Consider the following 24,070-nt stretch of genomic DNA (forward strand, 5'->3'; position numbering starts at 1 on the left):
AAGCACCCTAAGCACGTGAGAAAACTCTTTCACCAGGTTCTTAGGTACAGACAATGAAAGGAAAGATGCATAAAACCGACAGCGCTCGAACAATCCTCCTCCTCAGTCATCTGTAGCCTCTGCTACCTATGTTTGTGGTTGTGGTCAGCAGAGTTGTAACTGCTTCAGTTTCTGAACATCTCTGGGTTTTTTCTAAGACGTATTTAACTACCAACGCATACAAAGGCAGTTACCCAAGGCTGAATGGATTTTTCATCCTGAACTCTTGTACTGGTCCTTTAACTTTTTATGACTCATAGCTTAAGTATTTGGGAATTCCCCTCTAAATATGAGTTTGACACACTTGCCTTATGGAAAGTTATTTTATTCAGAAAGTAACAAAATGCAACATTCATGCAATACCCCCGACTATATTTAGCAGCACACAATTGGTCTTTTTTTTTTTTCCCAATAAAGTGTCTAATTAAAGACAGATTTAAAAAAAAAGAGTAAAAAAAATGCAAGAACAAGACTGAACAGCAGCAGTAGATGCATTAGAGACAATCACAGGGCTACACACCCAAGCAAGTCAGGCTTTTTTTTTTAAAACTATTCAAACAATGCTAGAGCTGTTTACCTCCCCCCTTGCACCCCCCAGCTTCATGTAAGAATATGCAGCTTCTCTCTTACCTGCGTGCTGAAGTCCCTTCTTGGTGGACTGACTAGTCATCAGCGATCACCTGACTGAAGCCTGGAAAGAAATTAAAATAAAATCAGCTGACCACCCTTGCTCACTGGCTTCCAGCTTAAATACTCCTCTCCACAGCACTTTGTCATGTGAGGCAGGACAGAACCAGCTGTCATTGCTTCAGAAAAAGGGAAATGGGCCCCTCCGTTTCCACCTCCTTCCTTCCTCCTCTCTCACTCTTTCCTATCTGTCCCTGCCTCCAACCTCCTCGCTTTCTCATTCTTCCACTTTGCTCATTCACTGCCCGCCCGCCTGGCCAGGGTCTCCCAGGGGAAGCCGCATTCCACAACGTACAAGCATTTCCCCTGCATCTCGAGGTTTCTCAACAAGCTGCCTACACACTTCTACTGGGGGGGGGGGGAAATCAGAAAGAAACAGAGAAAAGGCACCACATTCCACAGCCCTCAGTCAGCCCTGGCAGACTACGAGACATTTTCAGTCACACAGCACAAAATGCATTAGTCAGAGCTGAAAGACCACACACTTTGTACCACTACCATGCTAACAGAGAATGGGCTGAGCAGAGCTACAGGAAAAAGGAAAGGAGGGGTTCCTATCGGTGCTTCCATTTTACATGGGGTAGCCACCTAAATATATGAAAACTTCACAGGAAAAGGCCCAAAGTTACCATTCCCGGCAGAAACAATGTGGATGTGGGCAGTAGAGAAAGCTCCCCGCTCACAGAACGCGACCTTTTCCAAAAGGACTCCCCCTCCAGCGGAATGTGTTATTCCAAAGACTGCAAGACATTATCTAAATCAGAACTTCTATCTCCCCAATGGTTTGTTCGTAGGAAATACAAGCCTAGAAAAAGTGAAAGTAATACTGCATGATTCAGATTCCCTGAAACCACATACACTTTCAATTCAAACTTTTCTTCAGTGTTCCTTATAGTTCTGCAACTATACCCATCTATGGAGTTTTCTTTTCTCTACTTACGCAGTTTCAACCCTCCATGTATGTGGAGAATCTGATCAGCAAGAAATAAGAAGAGAGTTCAGCGTAAAAACCCCTCCGTCGTAATGCAGATGACCTAATCTCTCATCTATCTGCTCACTGCTTCCGTCCCCCACGCGCACTTATCTATTGCTCGAAGGCATTTTAGAAGGACGCACATGGTTCAGGAGAAAACACCCCTTTTAACTCCCATCAGAGCGAGTGAATGCACTGTACTGGAGCACATGCTTCTGTCCACTGACACCAGTACCACAGAGCCTGTCCCTGAATTTCCCACTCTGCGCAGGGACTGTCCCTAATGCATCCTGCAAAACTCAGGGGCTTAAGTCAGTGTCAGAAAAGGTAGGGAGGTGGGGAGAGAAGAGGGGGAGAACCCTTAACTGTCTGCATTGGAATTTCTTTTTAGGAAAGTCCACGCTTTAATGAAAGACTGATACTAGATACCACAAAGAAACTTTTATTTCTGTACGCACATGACTCAGATGTATTTTCTGTGTGGGTTATGTGGTTATGTTATGTTTCATCTCAAAAAACTGTCTCAAAGAGACCTTTAAACGTAAGTTTTAAGAAAAACTTGATGTGTTTATGTACAATGAGTGTTTTTAAATTGCTTTTTATTGCACAATGTTATATAGAGACACTGATGTCTGTTCTCAATACAGATATGATCTGCATCTAATGCTAAATTATAATCATCTGTAAAAAATGTTTATTCTAAATTATTTCCCTAAATAGTTCCCAGCAAAGAAACAAACTGAATCCTTTAGCAAAACAGACCCTCTTAGTTATAATACTATTTTTCTTCCCTTATTTTCGTGATCATGAAAATATATTTACTATGTTATTGACTTGGACTCATTAGTTTATAAAACAAATGGTAGCTGCTGCTGTGCAGCATTTCAGCAGAGGAAGGCTATCCAGAACTGCCTGAGAGAGTGAACACTGTCGCCATTATAACAAAAGCATTAAAATGAATAATTCATGAGCAGAGGAAGTACCCTACCATTAAAAGGCACCGACTATTTCATGAATTGTCCAAAAGCTACTCGTTTTACTGCCCAGTTCCTTTAACTACTTAGTTATTCCTCATTTTTCTAAAATGGCATAGAGTAGTAATTAGCAGATACACAGGGACCAGTTTTAGGAGATTTTCCTGAGAAGTAAGAAATAAAAGCTGAAAAGCAAGCCAGAGAGAGGAGGGAGGGGGAAAAGAAAAGAAAAAAAAAAAAAAGTGTTTATGTTTGATGATGGATATATTAAGGAAACGGGACTTCAAGAGGCTTTTCCAAACTCCGCTTTCGAATCTTGAAAAGGAAGAACATAGCAATCTGTCCTTTGCCTTTATCTGGCACCTTCCTTTTCAGGATCCCAAAGCATCGTCACAACACCTAGGAATTAAAAGGCCTCACTACTGAGTACCTGCAGAACTTTTCTCCTGTTTATAGAACCTAATGCTTCAAGAAGACTAAATTATTTTCTCCAGGTCATACAGGAAGGCTTGGAGACAGAAGCAAGAACAGAACTTCATCCCCTGGTTACCAGTCCTGTGCCCAACAAAAGGACTAACTACCTTGTTTTACACTAACAAGCATCGCAAGGTTCAACAGTCTGGCACGTTTTAACCTAATACAATGAACTGTGGTGCACCAGTATTTTCTGCTGGGATAGGGAAACAATGTGATCCATTAATCTAACTTTACACCAGAATTATTTACAAACTTAGGTTTTGAATAACATTTTTCAAGGAATTTGGCTTGGAATAGCAAAGTACATCTGTTCACATTTCACTGCTGCAGGAAAAGCACATTCTGTGCCTGGAAAAACATTTATTTATAATATACATTTTATTTATTATACACATTTTCAAACTCTTCAAGACATTAAAAACTGGTACACTAACATTGATAAACTTCTCAGATTTCATTTGAGCCAACATCTAGTTCTTGAAACAATTAAATTCAAGAAATTTTATCTTTAAAGTAATTTTGTCAAAGGGACAGCATTCTATAATGCTGAGCAAAAGACATCCTAATTATCTTTACACACATGGGTCACTTTTAGGAGTCCTGCTCTCTTGGGCTATTGGGATGAACTGAAATGCAGTTCTTACTCCAAGGCTCCCACTGCTACAAGTTCACTGCTTATGTGGTAGAAAGCCTATTAATACTGAGATACATGACCCCAAAGTAGACCATTATGCACAGAATGATAACATTAGGTGTAATTTTGCAAGACCAGACAATGTCACTGATCAAATTACTGATGCTCCTGGGCTTTTTATTTTTAAACCAGTCAACTTGTTTGCAGAGCCTTGGTAGCCACTTTTCTGATTGTGACTTTAAAACCTTCAGTTCTCAAAAGAATTTACCAATAGTATCTACTTGAGAAAGATGCCTTCCTGATCTGGTATTGGATGGATGACTTTCTGCCAGAAATTTGCCATTCAGCCAACTCAGAGCTTATCCCACAGCAAGTCCTTACAAGAATGAGGAAATGCTCTTAAGCAACTAGAACAATCTGTACAGTTAAACGTATTTTTAGTTTGTAGTCCCCGAGGAGCTGTGGGGAGAATTGAACTACAAAACAAATATAAAAAACAAACCTCACACTTGGCTGTTAGATATAATTAACATAGCACAGTTCACAGCAAGCAGGTTTACTGATAGACTGTTTCAGCACAAATGACCATTAATGGTTTGGTAACTTGTAGCAGGAAGAAAGAGGAGGAAATGCCACAAAATACTTAGGAAAACTTTTCCAAATATGACACGAGAGTTCACTTTTTAAAAATCGCACCCAAAAAAGCAGTTAAAGAAGAAATGTTAGAAACACTTCAAGTTTATGATCTTCAAAATATCTATCCTGAATCAACATTACAGGAAGAAATTCTCCATTGATGTAAACTATCGTGAGTACGTTCACCAAACTGGCAACCTTTTCCAGATTAGCAAGTCACTAGCTAAACACAAGTGTTCTTGAAAACAAGTAGCATCAAATAATTTATTTCAGGAAAAACAATGTCAGAAGAGAAAGTTTACCACTAGTTCTACCTCCTTCTAGATAGGTAAAAAAAATAAAAAATAAAATAAATAAAATTTCCAAGTGCAAGGAAATTAATCAGCATTTTCCTACTCAGACAAGCAAGGAAAGCTGGATGGGAAAAGAAAGGAGTAGCATTGTACCAAGTGATACTTTAGTACACTAATAACTATCAGATTGGTACACTGTTCAGGATACATGACTGTCTCAAAACTATATTATGGCCCTAAGCAGGAATGAATAGACTTATTTATAATTACATATCAAAGTAATGGTAAGGTAGCAATTAAGTGCAAAAGAAAAAGTTAAATAAATCAGAGGGAAAAGAAGTGTCCAAATGTCCAAGAATAATCCATCTGATTGCAGTATGCCAGAAGTCTGGTCAAACAATGTACACAGATTTGTATCTAAGGGCTTAGACATGTTTAGAGAGTTTCGATATTTGGTTTGCCTGCATAGCTATTTTCTAAGAGGCTATAAAATGAGTAGACTTATGTTGCACAGAGCAGTGGTGTTCAGCCATACTAGCTGTTTACTTGTATCAGCAAGCATTAGTCACATAGACTCTGCTATGCAGCACAAATACAGGAATTGTTCACAATCCTTTCAGTACTACGGAGGAACAGTAGAACTATTAACTACGGCTTTTAAAAGAAATAATTTTTATACATCAATATAAATTGTTATGAATTAATAATACCTTTTAGAAGATATTTTTATGGCTAAATAAACAGAGCAGAAGCAACAGTAGTGAAGGGCAGTAGAACGGTAATTTTCACCTTCTCTGTTGTTAAGAAATACAGTAGAGATGGCATCTCACCACGACAAGATCACGGAATGTCTGAAATTGGACGAGACCCCTGAAAGTCATCTGGTCCCATCTCCCTGCTCATGCATGACCACCTAGAGCACACTGCCCAGGATTTGGTCCAGGCAGCTTTTGAATAACTGCAAGGATGGAGACTCCACCATCTCTCTGGGCAACCTGTGCCAGTGCTCGCAGTGAAAAAGTGACTACTGATGTTCAGATGGAGCTTCCTGTATTTCAGTTTGTGCAGAATACCTCTGGTCCTTGACACCCCTGAAAAGAACCTGGTTCTGTTCTCTTAGCAACACCCCTTCAGGTGTTTGAACACTGACGAATTCACCCTGAGCCTTCTCTTCTCCAGGCTGAAGTCCCAGCTCTCAGCCTTTGCTCACAGGAGATTCTCCAGTCCCTTCATCATCTTTGTGGTCTTTCACTTGATTCTCTCCAGTATGCCTCTGGACAAACATACATGTCTCTTTTGTACTGGGGAGCCAAGAACTGGTCACCATTGTTTCTTACTTTCAACTACAGGCTGGACTTTGTGAAAGAGTTTTTACTTACTTTCCTCCTTGACAAAGAATCCTTCAAGCTCATTACTCTCTCCTTGTTCGTCTCAAGTACTAGAGTTATCCCCTTCAATAGAAGAGGTAAGATTTTAGTGACAGTTTATTTCCGCTACCTTGACGTTTTCAGCCTCTTCCACAGTCTTCCAGCATTTTGGGAGAGTGAACTTAGAGAAATAAATATGTAAGACATTTACATAAGTACAAGTGGAAAACTTGTTCAGATATTTGTTTGTAGGATGTTTTTGTGCTCTCAAACAGAACAGAAGCAGCAAGAGCACTCTTTGAGTTTGACTGATGAACTAGTAGCATCCCATTGCAGTCTCTGAAGTGTCAAACTGTCATCGGAAGCTGGGGAGTGTAGAAAATGTTTTCTTTTGGGTCTCATTATCAGACAATCAACTATCAAATGGGATAGTTTGTTACAAAACAAACAACTTCACCAATACAAAACCAGTGGCAACAAATTCTTTCAGATTTTACAGGTGTGATTTATTCCTTCAGTCCAGGTCTCTGGTGCCATGTCTCTCCTGACCTCCTGCAGCCAGTTCTCCAAACTCCAAAGGGCTCAAGATTTGTATACCCTGTGTAAAGGCCTGGGACACTTTATGGCACCTTCAAGATCACTAGACAATGATGTGTAGGCAACTGAAACCCACCCTATGCACCCAAATTACAGTGTGACTCTTTTTATATACATAGTTAAGTAAGTGTGATGAGACGTGTGTAAAGTGACACTTCTGTGCTCTTAACAACAAAACAGGTCTGAGAAGACAGAAGTCGAGAGAGACAGGGAAGAAGAATCAGCATCAGCTGATTTGAGCTTTGTGCTCCCATTTGCAACCAACTTCCTCCTCTCCTCCTTAATTGCAGTAATCCTTCCCTTCTTAAAAAACAACAAAATCTCTTTATTCACACAAATGTATATGTTGTCTGTCCCAAAGCAAGAGCGATTAATATTCAGTGATAAACTAGAAACCACTTGTAATTCAAAAAGCAACAGAGGGAAATCTAGCCCATCTTACCACCACATAAAAAGTGAAACAAACTAGGAGACCTACTGTCTTTTCCCATATCACAAAGTTCACTGAGAACACTTCAGATACTGGCAGCACAAGCAAATCAGCCAAAACATAACAGGATCCTGCACCTGTGCCTCATATCACCAAGGAAATTTCATAGACTCTGTCACATAAAAATAATAATATTGCCAGAGCTTGAATTTTCCTCAGATCTTTTCCAGTATCTTCCATATTTTCAATTCCTGTTTTATACTTTGAAATATTTACAGATCTTTTTAGTTAAAAAAAAAAAAAAAAAGAGGACAGGTATTTTCAAGTATTTTTTCTTTATTATCAATCCACTTTTAAAAAAATGAAAAGCATCTCCAGACAAACATGTCTAAAGAAAAGATGAACTTAACCACTTGGCTCAGAGAGGTGCAGAGATACTGTAGCTTTGTACTGACTCCTCAGGGACTAGCAGCAGTGCAAGTATATTGGCATGTACTCCGCTTCCTCAGAAAGGCCAATCAAGGGACACAGTACCAATGATTACTCTCATTTCTTTTGCAGTGTTATCATGGCATACTGTAGTTTCAGGCTTTTGGTGTTATGATCTTCTGTCTGATATACAATAGTAATTTTGTGATTGTGCCATGAATGGATATCCTTAAAGCCTCCTTTTGGGGGTTAATGGCTACTATGTGACATGTTTGGGAATAATCTCATTCTCACTCTGCTATAGGTAAGCACACAAACAGGAGGACAAAAATAACTCTCTCATACCTGGGCTGCTCCTACACACGTGAATATTTATTGCATGTATACAAAACCAGGAAGAATATTTCTCTTATATTTGTAGGAACATCTGCTCAGTTATTTTTCAGCACAGTAGTATCTTGTTATGAAATCTCAAGCAATGATTATACTCAAAATGAACAGTCCTATAGAATTTCCAAGTAGAAGAGCAGGTGTATTTCAGGGATGCCCTATTGATTGTTCTTATTTAGTGTTATCTCACCAGGATTATTGAGGACATCAAAAACTTAACAGCATAAACACAGACTGATAACCAGTAATCAATCACCCTATCTCTGAACTTCTTAGCCCAAGTTGTCTTACAGCTATAATTAACAAGCAGTGATGTTCTCACAAGAACTACACTTGCTTTTACTGGTGCTGTATCAAAAAGTTAAAACATGTTACATAATATCCAGAAAGTTGTCTTTAAAAAAAAGAAATACAGTTGAAGTTCTCTGGTCTTTGAGAAAGTGACATTAATTTTTTCCCTCTAAAAAGTTTCAACAGCTTAGTTCAAAAACTTATCCTCTACAAATGTGATGCATTAATTAAAATTCAAATAGTTGTTCACAGTTTTCATGGCTAGAAGCCTAACCTTTTCAATAGTATGTCACGAGTTAAATCAAGTCCTGTTTAATTTGAGAATTATCGGAAAACAAAAGAAAGGACGGTACCTTGGCAAACTGAAAGAATGCCAGCTTTCAAGCAAAGGTGTATAGGAAGAAAAGACAAGTCCTACAGAATATATTTGCTTATGCTAGTCTTTAAATATAATGTCCATTGCACCTAAACAATAGGATTGAAACCCATGATTTTTAGAGAGATTACCTCAATTACTTTCTAAATCTTTCAGGCTGTTAGCCAGATGGAGGTACACATGGACTTGCCAGGTGACCAGCTTTCATGGAATTATAGAATAGTTAGGGTTGGAAAGGACCTTAAGACCATCTAAATCCAACTCTCCTGCCATGGGCAGGGATACCTCACCCTAGACCATGTTGCCCAAGGCTCTGTCCAGCCTGGACTTGAACACTGCCAGAGATGGAGCATTTGCCACTTCTTTGGGCAACCTGTTCCAGTCCCTCACCAGCCTCACAGTAAAGAATTTCCTTCTTATATTTAACTTGAACTTCTCCTGTTTAAGTTTAAACCCATTCCCCCTTGCCCTGTTGCTACAGTCCCTGATGAAGAATCCCTTTCCACCATTCTTGTAGGCCTCCTTCAGATATTGGAAGGCTGCTATGAGGTTTGTTAGGTAAACTTTATTGCTGAATTAGTATTCCCAGTTATTTAAAGTTTTTATGGTAAAGAGGTACTTTTACAGGTCTGTAAAATGCTCATAGTTCTAAAAGTGCATGATGCACAAAAAGCTATCTTGAACAGACTGAAGCTGAGCACTCAAAAGGCAGATGGAGCCAGACTAAAGGACTCCTGTGCAACTTTAAGTCCATCTTCCTTTACATGTGCACACATGAAAACAGTCTTTAGTTACTGTTCAAAACCTAGGGTTTTTTTTTGTTTCGGTGGGGGTGGGTGGGAGTTTGTTTAGGGGAATTTTTGTTTTGGTTTGGGTATTTTTTTTCCTTTTACAGGTCCATCCCATTTAGTACACAAAATCATTATTTTATTTTTCAATGAGCAAAATGGTATTTCAATTTACTCTGCCATTCACACAGCCATGGACTTTCCTGCTGTAACCTATTTAACTCCAGCTTTGAGATACAGCAAATTTCTTCACGGGCTTATCACGACCGTATGCATACTGTGAAAGTGACTTCCATAATATTTCTAAGCATGATCTGCCTATGAAAAAAGGATCAAAAATTATCTTCATTTCACACCTGAGAAACTGATGTGTAAAGAGAGTAAGGCTTGGATGACTGTAGTCATCCAACTTAATCTATAGCAAAGAAAATGAGAAAAGGTGCCAGGTGACCTTAACAGGCTGAGCTGTAAACTGAAATGGTTCAGCAGCTGCTTCAAAGCCACCTCAGCCATCCCCACAGCAATGGCTCTTGGCTAGGGGCAGTAATCACTCATTAAAATTGTCTTCAGCCAGGAATAAGAGGCCTTCAAAATGCAGCTATCACTGACCTTACCAACGGAACAGACTGCTCAGCACTGCCAACATCAAGAACAGTCAGATGTTCTGAAAACAGCATAAATGAGTAGAAAACCATCTTTTCAGCATTGGTAAGGGACTGGTCAGAGGATGTCTCACAGACCTCTGATACAGAGGCAGGAATAGAGTCCCTGGGCAGCTCTCAGATGTCCTTCCCTTAAGTCACTCTTTCTTTGCGAACTTCTCTCATTCACAACACATTCAGACGTGTTGTCACATCTGAAACAGATGGGTTGTAGAACAGAGTCTATAGCTGTCAGATTTGATGCATCCCTATGCAAATCCACCTGAAGTAGTGAGTAGAAGAAGGAAATCCTGTGGAATAAACATTATGTGAATATGTAACTAGATCCTCTATCATGGCTACATAATCAGAATTGAAGTGAGCTAAGACAGCATTGCCAAAATTAATTCTGACTTTGGATAATTTAGTGCCTATCTTACTGTTTTACTACCTTACTATTCAATGTATTTTTCAGTATATTTTTAAATATATTTCAGTGTATTTTAAAATATATTCAGTATATTTTTAAAGCCCCAGGAAAAATGTAGAGAAAACACTTGTAAGAAAGTGGCCTGACCACAGCATGGAATAGCAGCGTGGAACAGTTGGGTCTACACTACAGCCTCTATTGTTTGTACTCATGGAGGGAGTAACTGCATCAGTAAGATGCTTTCTTCCATGTAAGCCATCATTTTGACAGTGAATCAGCTATGAAAGACATCTAGGAAGTGATGGTCGGGGTATGCTCAGAAATCTTTGTCTCTTCCTAGCAGAGATCAGTGTACTTGTATGCAACTCTTGACCCATTTCCTCAGCCTTGATGTCTTCTGCTTTTACAACCTTTGTTTCTTCCTTATGAGAGCTGTTCTTCATATACTCTTAAGCTTCCAAGCACTGGCCCTCATCACTATCATGCTCTCCCACTGTCCCCAGTTCTCATTTTGCCACAGTCTCTAGTCCATCAGGTTTCCAAATCCTAGTTCTCAACTCCCTCTTGGGACTTCTTGCTTAAATCCCTGTTTTCCTGCCCAACTGGCTACTCATCTCCCCAGTTAATCTCATTTCCCCTGCTTTTTCCCCATCTTGGGTCTTTGTCCTGGACTTCTCTCCTCGGGGCCTTTGTCTTAGTGTTTTTACATTGAGTTTTTACACTTTAGTCCAGCCCCAGTGTACTCAGTCCTCATCAGGACCATTCTTTCCCTCCTTTGTACTTCACAGTCCATCTTATGTGTCCACTGCATAGAAGTCAGGATTTTTCTGGCAAAGGTGCAATATTACCTTAACGAGATTCTTTGATCCCAGTTGTAATAGCCAAAGTCTGCACCGCTAGGTAGAGCAGGTTATTCCCCTATTTAGGTTTACTTGTCAAGAGCAAAGTAAAAGGATGTTGTCTCACCTCCAAGTTTCAAATCTGTATCTCATAGTATAGGCAAAACAGCACAAAACTATGGAGAACAGTCACAATTAGCTGAACATATTTCAGCCCACAAATTAAATCCTCCCTCTTCTTACCTTCAACAAAATGTGCCCAAGGCAGAGATGTGACATGAACAGTTTCTGTGGTGTGGTGGAGTTGTGCTATAAAGGAGAGCTGGCTCCTGTGAGCAGAGATCTGTCTATGCTTCTTTCCATCGTTTACCCCCCAGCACAATCAGTTCTACCCCATGCCTTCAGCATGGACAAGGAATAAAGATGGCACATCAGTCAGGCTCAGGTGTAAAACTTCAGTACAGTTATGCAGCTCAGGAGTTTTGTCTTGTACATCTGGTTCTTTCATTCAGACTCAAATGAACTCCAGCAGTGGGTCTCAAAATGCAGTCAAACAATGCAACATTCAGAGGCATGGCTATTGGAGAGTGACGGACAAACAGTACACTAGCCATGGGAAGAAAAAAAAAAGCCATTTCTTGGAGTTTCCCTTTTCCTGGTCCTAGAGCACAGACCTGACCTGTCCCTCCAACCAGACTGCTTGCTCCCCAGCTCCACCTTTCCCTGCAGAGCATTTCTAAACACTGGTTGGGCAGGGTGAGCTGGCAGGGGAGAGGAGAGGATCCTCCTAAACATCAAAATGGAAACTCAGCTGTACAGTGGTCTTCTACTTACTGATCTGCAGGACCAAACCAGCAGAGGTGATTACAACTAAACCCTTAGGGATGTTTGTAAGTGAAACAGGATGTTTCCTGAATTAATTTTATAGTTCAGATTTACTGCACCACTTAAGAGCAGGCTTTTATTATTACATTCTTATTGTATTCTATAATAATTTTTGTATCACATATATTTTTGCAAAATGCACCCAAATTGCAGTTTTTAATGTATTGAAAAGCTGACTTGAAAGTTTATGTTAATTATTTGGGTCTAATTACAGTTTTATTCTTTTTAAAAGCACTCAATCCAACTGACAAAAAAAAAAATCAAAATCGTTTTAAAAAACAAAGGGATGGAGCCAAAATATGCAAGATATTCTGCTAGCATTCCACTTACAAAAACAATAAAAGCTAAGTATATTTTTCTAACAAAGCTTTCACAAATTATTCCCACTTTAATTAAATCCCTCTTTGCTCGAAACTAACAAAATGTCCATTAAGAGCACAAGACAGTTATTATCTTTCAGTCTTTCTGCTTTTTATATATTACCTAAGTTTCAGTGACTCTTGCTGTGTTATCCACCTCTCTTTTAAAGAACATACTCTGTAACCATAGCAATACTTTCCCACCCTGGTATTATTTCCCGCTGGCTTATTCTAGGCTTTTGCACATAGCAACCACAGCAATCCTTGGTCCAAACTGTCAACTTGTTCTTGGCAAATCTTAGCAAAATTAGCGTATCTGTAAACTTCCAAGTATGTGGCTTTACATTTTCAAAAGATTAATATGTATGTTCTGAACAAATTGCATATTTCTAATCATAACACTATTTTGTATGATACATTAATACCATAAATACTAGATGGTGAAATTCTAGATGCTATCTTCTAGTTTCATCATTTTCTACAGAGCAATACACCAATTTCTCCTTAGATAAAAAGCAATGAGCAGCTTTGTAACATCTCACATTTTTTCACTGAGCTCACAACAAAACATTAGGTTCACACTTAAAACCTACCCCATTTTTAACTGGAGTCATGTAGAGGAACACCATCTATACCATTTACACTCAACCAGTTGGACTTCAGGTTCACAAAGGCAGCACTGATTCAGCAAGGACTGAGACATATGCTTTAATTTTGTCATCTAAGCACTCACATAGCCCACCAAAGTCACAGTATGCACCAAAGCATTTAATGACTATGCTACAGAGGGCTGATTTTAGTCATGTGCATAACTTTCTAATGGCACACATGTAAGCTAGCTTGACTTACAGGTGAAGTTATTTGCAGAAGGATATGCATTAGAAACACAGCAACTCCAAGTTAAATGGCCCCAGATTCCTTATATTAGTTCACCACTCTTCATCATGTAATGCCACTAAGTTTCTCAAGTCTAAGCTGATTATCAATGCCTTTACTGATCACTGCTTTACTGTAGAATTTATAACTGATTTTTTTTTATTAAATTAAAAAGCAGATGACAGAACAAGGTCTTTAAAGAAGCTTATAACTAACTGAGGTTGATTTTGTTGAACACCTTTTTAATAGGATTTTAACTTGAATTAGTTTTCATAAAGTGAATAGTAAGGATACACACAGTGAATAGTGGTGAAGCAGCACAAAGTACATTTGGGGGCAACGGTGATTTAATAGCAGTGTTTACTGTACATCCTCTCTCCACACATTCTCATCCCACTGCAGTCAATAAGACTTTTGCCATTGACTTCTCTGTCAAATTTGCATCACTGTTCTTTATTTGTCCATATGAATCAAACCCAGCAATATTCCCTTAGTATGTTCTCTGTAGGAGTTCTGGAACAGGAATTAGATACATAGAACAACTAAAATTACAAATCATCTAGTGAGAGAGGCATTACCATTGAAGAAAAAAACATTCTGCCTCAGTCACAATGATAAAAACGTGGGGAAGTTGGATTGCTGTTTTATATATATATATGTGTACTCACACACCCCCCTATATATGTGTGTGTGTGTGTATAAAATATATACATGCACATAAAACATGTGGGATATGTATCAAACAAATATTGAAATGGTCCAATACATTTGTGAGAGCTTGAGAAGAGAAACAAGAGAAGAGAAGAGAAAAAGAAGACAAAGAGAGAAGACGAAGAGAGAAACAAGAGAAGACAATAAAAGGAGAGGAGAGGAGAGGAGAGGGGAGGGGAGGGGAGGGGAGGGGAGGGGAGGGGAGGGGAGAGGAGAGGAGAGGAGAGGAGAGGAGAGGAGAGGAGAGGAGAGGAGAGGAGAGGAGAGGAGAGGAGAGGAGAGGAGAGGAGAGGAGAGGAGAGGAGAGGAGAGGAGAGGAGAGGAGAGGAGAGGAGAGGAGAGGAGAGGAGAGGAGAGGAGAGGAGAGGAGAGGAGAGGAGAGGAGAGGAGAGGAGACTCACTAGACCATTATTGGCTACCTAGCTTTTTTAAGTCTGCTACAAAAGAAAACAGTAGTGAAAAAAAGATATTCTAGAATTTTTATTCCAGAAAGGAGAAGGAAGATTACAGATGACTTTTCTGTGCTGACTGTTTTAAGTGTTGGTGGTTTAAAGCATCTTCTCATTTATGGACATAATCACATTTGTGTACATATGCAATTCCTCCACAACTCTGAGCCAGTTGGGGCTGCACACTAGGAGAATATACCCCAACCAGATGGGCCAATATAGGATGACATTCCTGCTGAAAAAAAAACAAAAAAAACCCACCAAACAAAAAAGCCAAAACAAAAAAACAAACATAAAAAACAATACAAAAAAACCCAAACAACTAAAACCCAAAACTTTACATCATTGTTGCCTGCTTGTTTTTAATAAAAGGAATTAGGTCTTTATGCACATAGAAGATAAAATAAGAGTCTAGATTTTTGAAACAGAAAAGAAATAAAGTGATATAATTACTTTTACAATAACATCTAAAAAGAGACAAAAGGAAGTTATACTTTGTTATTTTGGTACTTTTCCTAGCAGAGACATTTATTTATAAGTAGTTGTAATAAAATTTATTTAGGCTTTCTTTTTAAAGAAAAAGGTGAGAATATGAAATTAATATTTCCTGTGATTTAACTAGGATTACTAAAAGATTAACAGAAATACAGAAAAGAAATGGCAATTTTGACCCCACGGAGCCTCAAAATCAAGGTTGTTATACTAAAGCAAAGTGCCCTATCACTGTACAGTAAATTACTATTTTGTACTTTATCAGCTGTTATGCTAAATTTGTGAGAGGATTTCCAGACGGAATTCTTCAGCTGAGGATCACAAATTATAAGTGAAAAAGGAAATAACTTCATTTTCTGTTTCCATAAATGAAGGAGGTAATAGATTTATTAAATTCTGATTAAAATTATATTTTTTAACATGTTGATCAAATGCACCATGAAAACCAAACATTACTGGATTTGTTTTGTTTTATGAGAATACAGTGGGAAACCCATTCACTCCTATCAAAGATTTTCTGAATGTCCTGACCTCACTGGTCTATTAACAAAAGTGCAATTACATTTTATTCTAAAATAATCAAAATATTCTTCCTTGCTATAATAGCTATTATATTGTCAATGTACACATTTTGGTTCAGTTTTTTTATATCCTAAAGACACTATTCGCTTAGAAGTCACCATCCTCATTTAGAAAAGCATGGCATTTTGATGATTTTTCATTTGATTTACACAGAGACTTCAAGGAGATAGAGCCACTGAGATTAATTTTCAATTTTAAAATTGTAACTCAGTCCACAAGGGTAATGAAAATACACTTTTAAAATAAATTAATTTCTGTACACTTACGAAGGATTTCAAGATTTTAAAATAATAACACTTGGCCAAGGTGCTCTTTCCCCAGCCACAAGACATAACTTTGAAAACTTTTGCAGGAATCTAAAAATATAATTATAAAAATAAAATAATTAAAAAACTTTAATACTTGAAAGTCATGTGAAAATAAGGTATCTTTTAATTTTGTTTCTGTTTACAGAAGTTTAAGTTGGCATGAGTTTAGCAAGACTTCAAAACTTTTAATATTTTAGGCACCATCTTCTTCTGTCTCTTCTATAGGTAGGTCTTAATTACACTCTTTATTCCTTGCATGAAGTTTCCCTCTCTTGTTCTTCCTTCCTGTGTTTTAGAGACCTTAAAAATTTATCCTTTCTTTCAAGAGGGTAACTGTGCACAGGTCTATCTTTTGGAAGTCATGAATGTCTTATTTTTAATATTAATATTTTTGCCTTTTTTTTTTTTTAAAAACTAGAAAATAGTGCCTTAGTTTTAATTGTAAAAGGCCCCATTACAGTTACCTTTCAGGCAATTTAAATGCTTCCCCATAAACTAAGAATGAGAAATGGTTGGTGGAAATTAAGGAGGATTTTTTTTCCTTTCCAGTTTTCTGAAGTCTCTGAAGCTTCTTTCCAAAAATCTGCTTTAACTGGATCTTGTACAGGCACAGCAAATTACCCAAGAAGCATTGGAAAAATTAAACTGCTGAAAGAATCAAAACAGGAATGAGCTCTGTGACAGATAGCAGGTATTTGGGGAAATTAGAGAGTATTCTTTGCTTGTAAATCGATTACTTAGAAAATTTCTTTTGTAGCCCATTCTTACTGAAAACGTGAAACAAAACCACAAATAAACCAGCTTTGAAACTTGCAACCCCAAATCTAAGCAGAACGAAGACACAGCCTTGTTTGGAACATACACATTAACCATTGTGGATGCAGTGTTCCTATTAGAATGCATTATCACACAGTATCCAAGTTTATCAATCCTGGCCTCAATTCAAATATGCAGTTAGATGCCTTACTAAGTGCTTCGCTAAATTGAGCCTTTAATGCTATTTAAAACTAACTTAATATAGAAAAGAGGTATAGATTAACTGACACATCTATTGCATTTTTTGCTTCAATCAGTTCTATTTAAGTGATTTAAGTGCACCACTCTCTGGGGAATATAAAAAAGGGGGAGCAGCAGGGGAAGAGGGGGGAATCCCAGTAAGTTGTGTTTGACCTGAAATTGCAAATTCAAGCACAAGACCATTTCAAACCTCAGACTGATTCTTCTAGTCTCACGTAATACATTCACTAGTTAACTCTTACTCCCTATTACTCCTTACTAGTGGTTGTGCCTTTTATTGAACTTCTCACAGCAAATTGTCTAAAACTGGCTTTGAATGACTGCGTGGCTCCTGGAGTTGATTTGGAAATCTAGAAAACAAGACATGCACCAGCATTTGAGCAGTTGGCCACAAAAATGATAGTTTTATGCAGGAACTCTTATGGTATAGGCAGCACTGCCAAAATTCAGCTCACTCTCATACCATCTGATGTCTTAACCATGAGACCCTCCTCTGTCTTTGTCCAGTGCCTTGTCATTCACACTTTCCCACTCTTGTGACAAGAAGAAATTTAGAGATGAGATGTTCCTAAATTACAGTACATGCACCATTAGTGGGATGCTGGCTACTTTAAAATGATAAATGAAGGCTGCCTGCACAGCCTAGCACCTCCTTTGAAGTACATGGGAAGCTTGTATGAAGCCAGGAACTGCTGCCACACTGCTGGCTCACTGCAAGGCTACAAAGAATGCGAACCCCCTACCTAGGGATTTTCTAAGAGAGGGCACTGAATGTATGTTATGTCCCAGAGGCTGTTGCCATGACTGCTGTTGCCCAGAAGAGGGGAGTTGAAGATAGAGGCAGCTGGCAGGAACCCCTGGGAAGAGAAAGTTGCCTAGGGCAGCCAAGTGTCTGCTACAGCATTGTGCAAACAAACCATCTCAGGAATATCTGCGATCTTCTCACTCGCTACTTATCCCTGATTCATCCCATAAACACCATTGTTTCATCACAGGTGTGTTTCTTCTGGGAAAAAAAACCCACCAACAAACCAAAAAACAAAACCCACCCCAATACTTACCATTTATTAGAAGATTTTGCACAAACATATACATCCAAGGAAGCAGAATTTAAGTAACACATGCAACCTTGATTTCAGCCAACCCTTGAGTTCTGGTGGCCTGCCTCTGCCCCCTTAATGTGTCTTTTGAAGTGCATTGTATATATGCAAAGTTTCTTCAACTTTAGAAGGAAAAAAAAAATAATCATAGATCAAACCAGGAAGTCAGATTCCATTTTTTGTGGCAACCTATTCACAAGTGCACACCTGAGAGAAAGAGTAAGAATATTAACACTCAGCTCTGTTACTTGAATCAATCAAGAAACCGGCGCATAGGCATCATCTTTTACAGTACCCTAGACCTAGGCAAGAAAAAGGAACCCACGAATCTTGTGTTCCAGGCAGGGTACTGGAAAGCAACAGCATCCAACAGCTAATGACTCCCCTGCCATCTTGTCGTCTTTACCACTCTGCCTCAACATTTCCCTTTCTTGTGTTGACAGCAAGTCCGGCCCTATTTCTTTCTTGCCTGTTTTGCTGTTTATACTTGACACATGAATCAGAATGGTGACCAAACGTCACTTACCCATCCTCCTCTGCTGCATGGTCCTTAGGAGCCTGCCAGGGTGTTGGACAAATATGAGAGGGTCTACTTTATCCATTCATCCATCCTTCAATTGAAATCAATGGGACTCACTGGTGCATTTAAGTTTAGATGTTCTAATACATAGCAGTATGCAAAATACTCTCACATACCCAGTCTTTCTTCAAGCTTATGTTTTCTATATTTAAAGAGGCTTAGCTCCCTTTATTTTTACCCTATTTTCTGCCCCTGTCTGCCAAACTGAAGACACATCCACAACCAAGTAAGTTAACATTCCCCAACATACAGTTTGGGTTGAGACAGAACAAAAGAAATAACTTCTTCCAAGTGGTACACAGTGCAGTCCTAGAGACAGAGCAATTAGGCCTACAACTGACAAAAGAAAGTGACTTCGCATCCCAGCTGAAGAGAGCAAATGGAACAAGATGTAATGCAAGAATGACACAGCTGGAAACAAAACAAAGACATGCCATTTTTCATAATAATGCAGATGTTAAGATATTCAAAATATTTTTAGCATGTACTGGGGAACACAAAAAAGAAAAGCCCTATTGGGAATAGCAGTCCAGATCTACATTGTTCCCCTGTTTTTCATGAAGTATACAATAGTGTGATTCCTTCCCTTTCTATGAATTTAAACACTTAGCTCTGACACAAATTTGTAATTTTTCCAGAAAAATATAAGCATGTTCACTATTTTTAAATATATTCTATAGAATTTTACCTGAAGCAACCTGTTCAGCTCTCGACAGTGGTTTATGCTTTCAGATGCCTTAATAGTTTGAAGATGGATCTCCTCTCAGTAATTCTGAATTCTAGTATTTTGCACACTTAAGTCTCAAAAACTCAAAGTAACATAACTCAAAGTTTGCATCGTTTATTTTTAGGTCAATTTAACACTGCAGGAGTTGATCATGTGTATTCACTTCATTGTTTGTTATCATCTTTTTCCACTGCCCTCTCCTCCAGAAACTGAGTTTATCTACAGCTGGGAAATCTTCACATCCTTCAGTTGCTGAGAAAGTTAACTGCTCCTTCTCTGTTACATTTGACCAGGCCTTCTGCATACACACTCATATACTATACACTAAAAGACAATGACCAGTTATACCATGACAGTAGTTCTGCAGCCCCAAGCCATACCAGATTGTAAGAACTTGTGCCTTGTTTACTGTCACTCTGGGCCATCCCTCCTGAACATGCCTTGCATGATGGACCCCTGCTGTGCATTTGCCTTTGTCCCTTCCCAGCTCCCAATGACAAGATCAGTTTCATGCTTTGCAACTCTGTTCCCTTTTCCCAAAGGGCAAAACCAAAGCACAAATGCAGCATGGCAGGGGGATGTGAACTCCCCTACCCATCAAAAAATGGTCTGCTAGGGTAAGCAACTTGATATCCCAGGGGGACAAATAAGGGAGTCCCAGTATTTCCACTATAAGTTGATTCTCCAGTTTTCAACACTTCCTCAAAAACTAGAGTCTATGGCCACCTAACAAACTGGACTAGCTGAGGAGCCCAGACAATGCTCCTAGCCTCTCCAAACTCCACTCCACACTCAAGAGTTGTGACAGCATGGCACTGTCAAATACCACAATGTTATGCTTCCTGCCCCAGCCCTGCACACATCTTGTGAGACCCCAACAGCATCACCCTTTATTTGCCTATGGGGGCTCTGTACATCATAGCAGTGCAAATTCACAAGAGCAAAACACAGCCTGTGCAAATCCTGGATGCTCCCTTCAAAGCATCAGACTTCCCAAACATACATTATATACACAGTCTGTATCCTTATCGACCCTCTGAGATGGGAAGACAACTGCCAGAAAATGGGCAATTATTCATTAGGTAATTCACACTGCTCGTAAGCAAGCTTCAGTTATCCCCAGCAACAACTCACACACAGGTAAGAAACGGACCCACACAAACTGTATTATGCTGGTGGTGACAACCCATACACAGGCATAGTGTTTTCCTGAGGAGCAATACACAGAGTGACAACAGAGGGGCTGCAGGGAAAACAGCAGCAGCAGCAACAGGTATCAGCTATCTCTGAATCCATGGTCTACACTGAAGAAGCCTCTGGGAGAAAGGGTTACATGAAGAATCCTGTCAAGCCACATATAGACTTCAGCAGCTGAGCAGCCCTAGTCTGGTTTATATTGGATAGGGATACCAAATACATTTTTGTATGAAAAAGGTCTTCAGGCTGAAGCTCTACAGCCCTTTTTTCTGGGAGCATTACTTGCTACAGGCAACCACCAAGCACCAGGAATACTTGGTGGCTTCCAAAGCCAATCATTATTGCAACATGTAAGAGGCTGAAAAAAAGTTTTAAGTGTAGTGTCCCAGCATCTAAAGGGGCCCTACAAGTAACCTGGAGAGGGATTTTTGCAAGAGCATGTAGTGATATGACAAGGGGGAATGGCTTTAAACTGAAAAAGGGTAGATTTAGGGTAGATATATAAGGGAAAAAATCTTTACTGTGAGGGTGGTGGGACACTGTAACAGGCTGCCCAGAGAAGCTGTAGATGTCCCATCCCTGGCCGTGTTCAAGGCCAGGCTGGAAGAAGCTTTGAGCAACCTGTTCTAGTGGGAGGTGTCCTTGCCCATGGCAGGGGGGTTGGAACTGGATGAGCTTTAAGGTCCCTTCCAATCCAAACCATTCTATGATTCTATGACTTCTAAGCAGCAATGAGCAGGCTTTGAAAGGCTCCAGAAAGTTGTTCTATAAATATAGAGCATAACCTTGATTTAGTACAAGGTGCCAGACACTATGGAGTTACTTCATAAGACAGCATCCCAAAATGTAGCTGATGTATCAGATATGAACAGAAGGCATGAAATGTCAGAGGCATTTTAACTCTCCCCCTCCCACAGTCAGGAATCTGACAACTGCAAGCTATCAGGCAAAATGGGGCCTGAGTGCCAAGCACTGCAGCTCTCATCCCTTCAGAGTCTCCAGATAAACCAGCTTTTGCAGTCAACCAGCCAGGTTAGTACCTGCACCGTTTAACAAAGGCACCCCAGATACATGATTGCAGGTGGTCAAGGTCACAGAAGAAAGCAACAGTAGCCTGTATGGGTGTCCTCTAGCATAAGGAGAAAAAAAAAATAAATTCTAACTTAACAGAAAAATGGAACTGGATTGTGAAGGGGCAAGCTGGGAATAGAACAGGGGAGTTCCCAAGAGCTCCCAGAGTTTGTAGAAAAGAAAAACAAAAGTAAAATTTTTCTAGTTTTTTTCCTACATAAGAGGAAAGTACAGTTTGACAAGTGCAAAGTGTAATGTTAAATGACATGTAGATGACTCATTTTTAAATTATTACAAAATGCAAGGAGTTAGAGAAGTCACAGTTTAGGACAGTTCTTACTCTTAAGGCTCACACAGTAGAATTGAGTCTAGAAGCGTGCTAGACGACTCAAATATGTAAGCAGACTTATCTCCAACCAGGCCTGGTACTTCCCCAAATTCTCAGCTGCATACACATAGAACACAAGGCAAACTGTAATGCAAATGCAAGGTCATACTCCTAAGAACAGAGAAAGCTGGTGCACATCTGAAACCTGGGACCATAACCTGGATGGCAGCTACTTTCATGGAGGTGTTATATCACTGACAAAATCACTTAACATGCACCTTGCAGGCAGTGTTATGGCAAAAAAGGTTTAGGGCAATCCCTGGACACCTAACAGAAACAAGCTTGCCTTTTTCTGTGTATGGTGAGATCAATATTAGAATACATAGACACTAGAACTATATGTAGAAGGTGCTAAAAAACAGTGCCCAAGTAATTTAAGGGATAAAAAACAAATTGTTTTCAAGTGAGACTTAGGGATTTAAGTCTGTATAAATTATCAGTGAGGACGATTTATTTGAACAGAGTACCAGGCTAAGTGATGGATTCTCCATCATCCCCTTAAGTCTTTGCAAGATACTGAACACAGCAGAATCATTGCTGTGCACATTGCAGTGTCCTTTGATATGCAGGAGGTTTTAAAAGATAGCATGAGGATATTTCTGGCCTTGAAAAAAAGATTCTGAAGGCTGTGCTAAAACTGAAGACTGAAATCTAAAGAAAAAAAATAACATTTTAAACAAATAATGTATTTCCTATTCAAAGAAAACAACTTCTAAAGACCAAGCATTAAGAGTGGCAAAGCACAAGGATTTCCAAATGCCAGGTTATCATGACAGATAGTAATTTAATTTCTATGAAATATTTTGTGCTCATTCTGTAATTGGGGAAAATTCATGTGAATGTCAGTCTCACCTCCTACCAATTATGACCAAAATGTTGCCTTTTACTTCCCATCAGTGACACATGAGTACTGGCACTTTTATTTCAAAATTTGTATGCAAGGACAAAGTGAACATATTAGTAAAAGGTTGTGGTTAGTTAGGTAAACTCCCCATGGTAAATTTAGTTATTTCCTGATCTCACAGCTTAGTAAGACAGGAAAGTCTTCTGTCAGTCTCTACCTTCTTCTCAACATACGGCAACTCATTTCAAACTAAGAAGCAATACAAAAAGCTCCCCTTTTGCAATAAGGTAATTAATCACTGTCTGTTAACATCCTTTCCTACTTTTGTGTCACTTTTTAAAGGAATTCCCCATGCTCTTCTTCCAAACATAGATACTAGGTGTAGTGTTAAGCATCAAATAAACGATATAATTTTATGCCTCACAGGGTAATGATTCTCTGCAAATCTTCGCATACTTCTTCCACCCTCAATCCCCTCCCAGTATGTGTAGAAAAAATAACATAGAAAAGGAAAACATAAAAAAGAAAATTAAAATACATGTAGAAATGTGGGGGCAGGGGGGTGGGGGGAGAGGAATCAGTAAAAGATTAGCAAGGTCAAGAACTGCAAACGTAAAACCCATTCACATTAAAATTTGTTAATGCAATTAAGTTAACCATACAGGTTTCTACATGAATTACATGAGATATAAATAACAGAAACATTACAGCTAAATTCCAAACTTACATTTGTAAAATACACAAGTATATACATTTGAGGTAAACTTCCTAAATGAGATTAGGTAGACTAATAAGCCAATATGATGAGGAAGAGAAAATAAATGAATTAAGAGAACGAAAAAGAGCACACAGCCAAGGCTTCATGTATCTGGTGTCTCCCTTATTCTACAAAAAGCTATTTTAGAGCAGAGACACCATTTTCTTCTAGAAGTGCCAAAATATATGCAGTGTGAAGTATCCTGTATATCCTTAAGAGCAAACAATAATTATTGATTTAATAATAGGCTGGAAGCAGACATCAAGCAGACTCTTAGGAGTAAGGCTTCCAAGGTCTCAAAGGTAGCTTTGTCTCCATAGAAGTCTCAACTTTTTCCAGAACCAGAACAAAGATGGAGACATACCACAAGAACAAAATTTCCCAAGTTAAAATTAATTTATTAGGGACAAGTTTGTAATAGCACCACATAATATTT

The 24,070-nt window shown here is 38.9% G+C and overlaps 1 long non-coding RNA gene across 2 annotated transcripts in view; it reads right to left on the reverse strand.

The window, feature by feature from the left end:
* Nucleotides 1-455: 455 nt before the first annotated feature.
* LOC133269321 (uncharacterized) overlaps nt 456-24,070 on the reverse strand; it is a 39,661-nt gene continuing 16,046 nt past the window's right edge. The window contains exon 4 of one of the 2 annotated variants that reach the window (XR_009743413.1): nt 456-730. This is a non-coding gene — a long non-coding RNA (uncharacterized LOC133269321). The remainder of the gene's footprint in view (nt 731-24,070) is intronic. The other variant, XR_009743414.1, reaches the window with a different exon arrangement.

Source organism: Pezoporus flaviventris, unplaced genomic scaffold, assembly GCF_033815535.1.
Source record: "Pezoporus flaviventris isolate CSIRO_AGI_PZ_B2104156 unplaced genomic scaffold, CSIRO_AGI_Pfla_v1 ptg000015l, whole genome shotgun sequence".
NCBI classification, from domain to species: domain Eukaryota; kingdom Metazoa; phylum Chordata; class Aves; order Psittaciformes; family Psittacidae; genus Pezoporus; species Pezoporus flaviventris.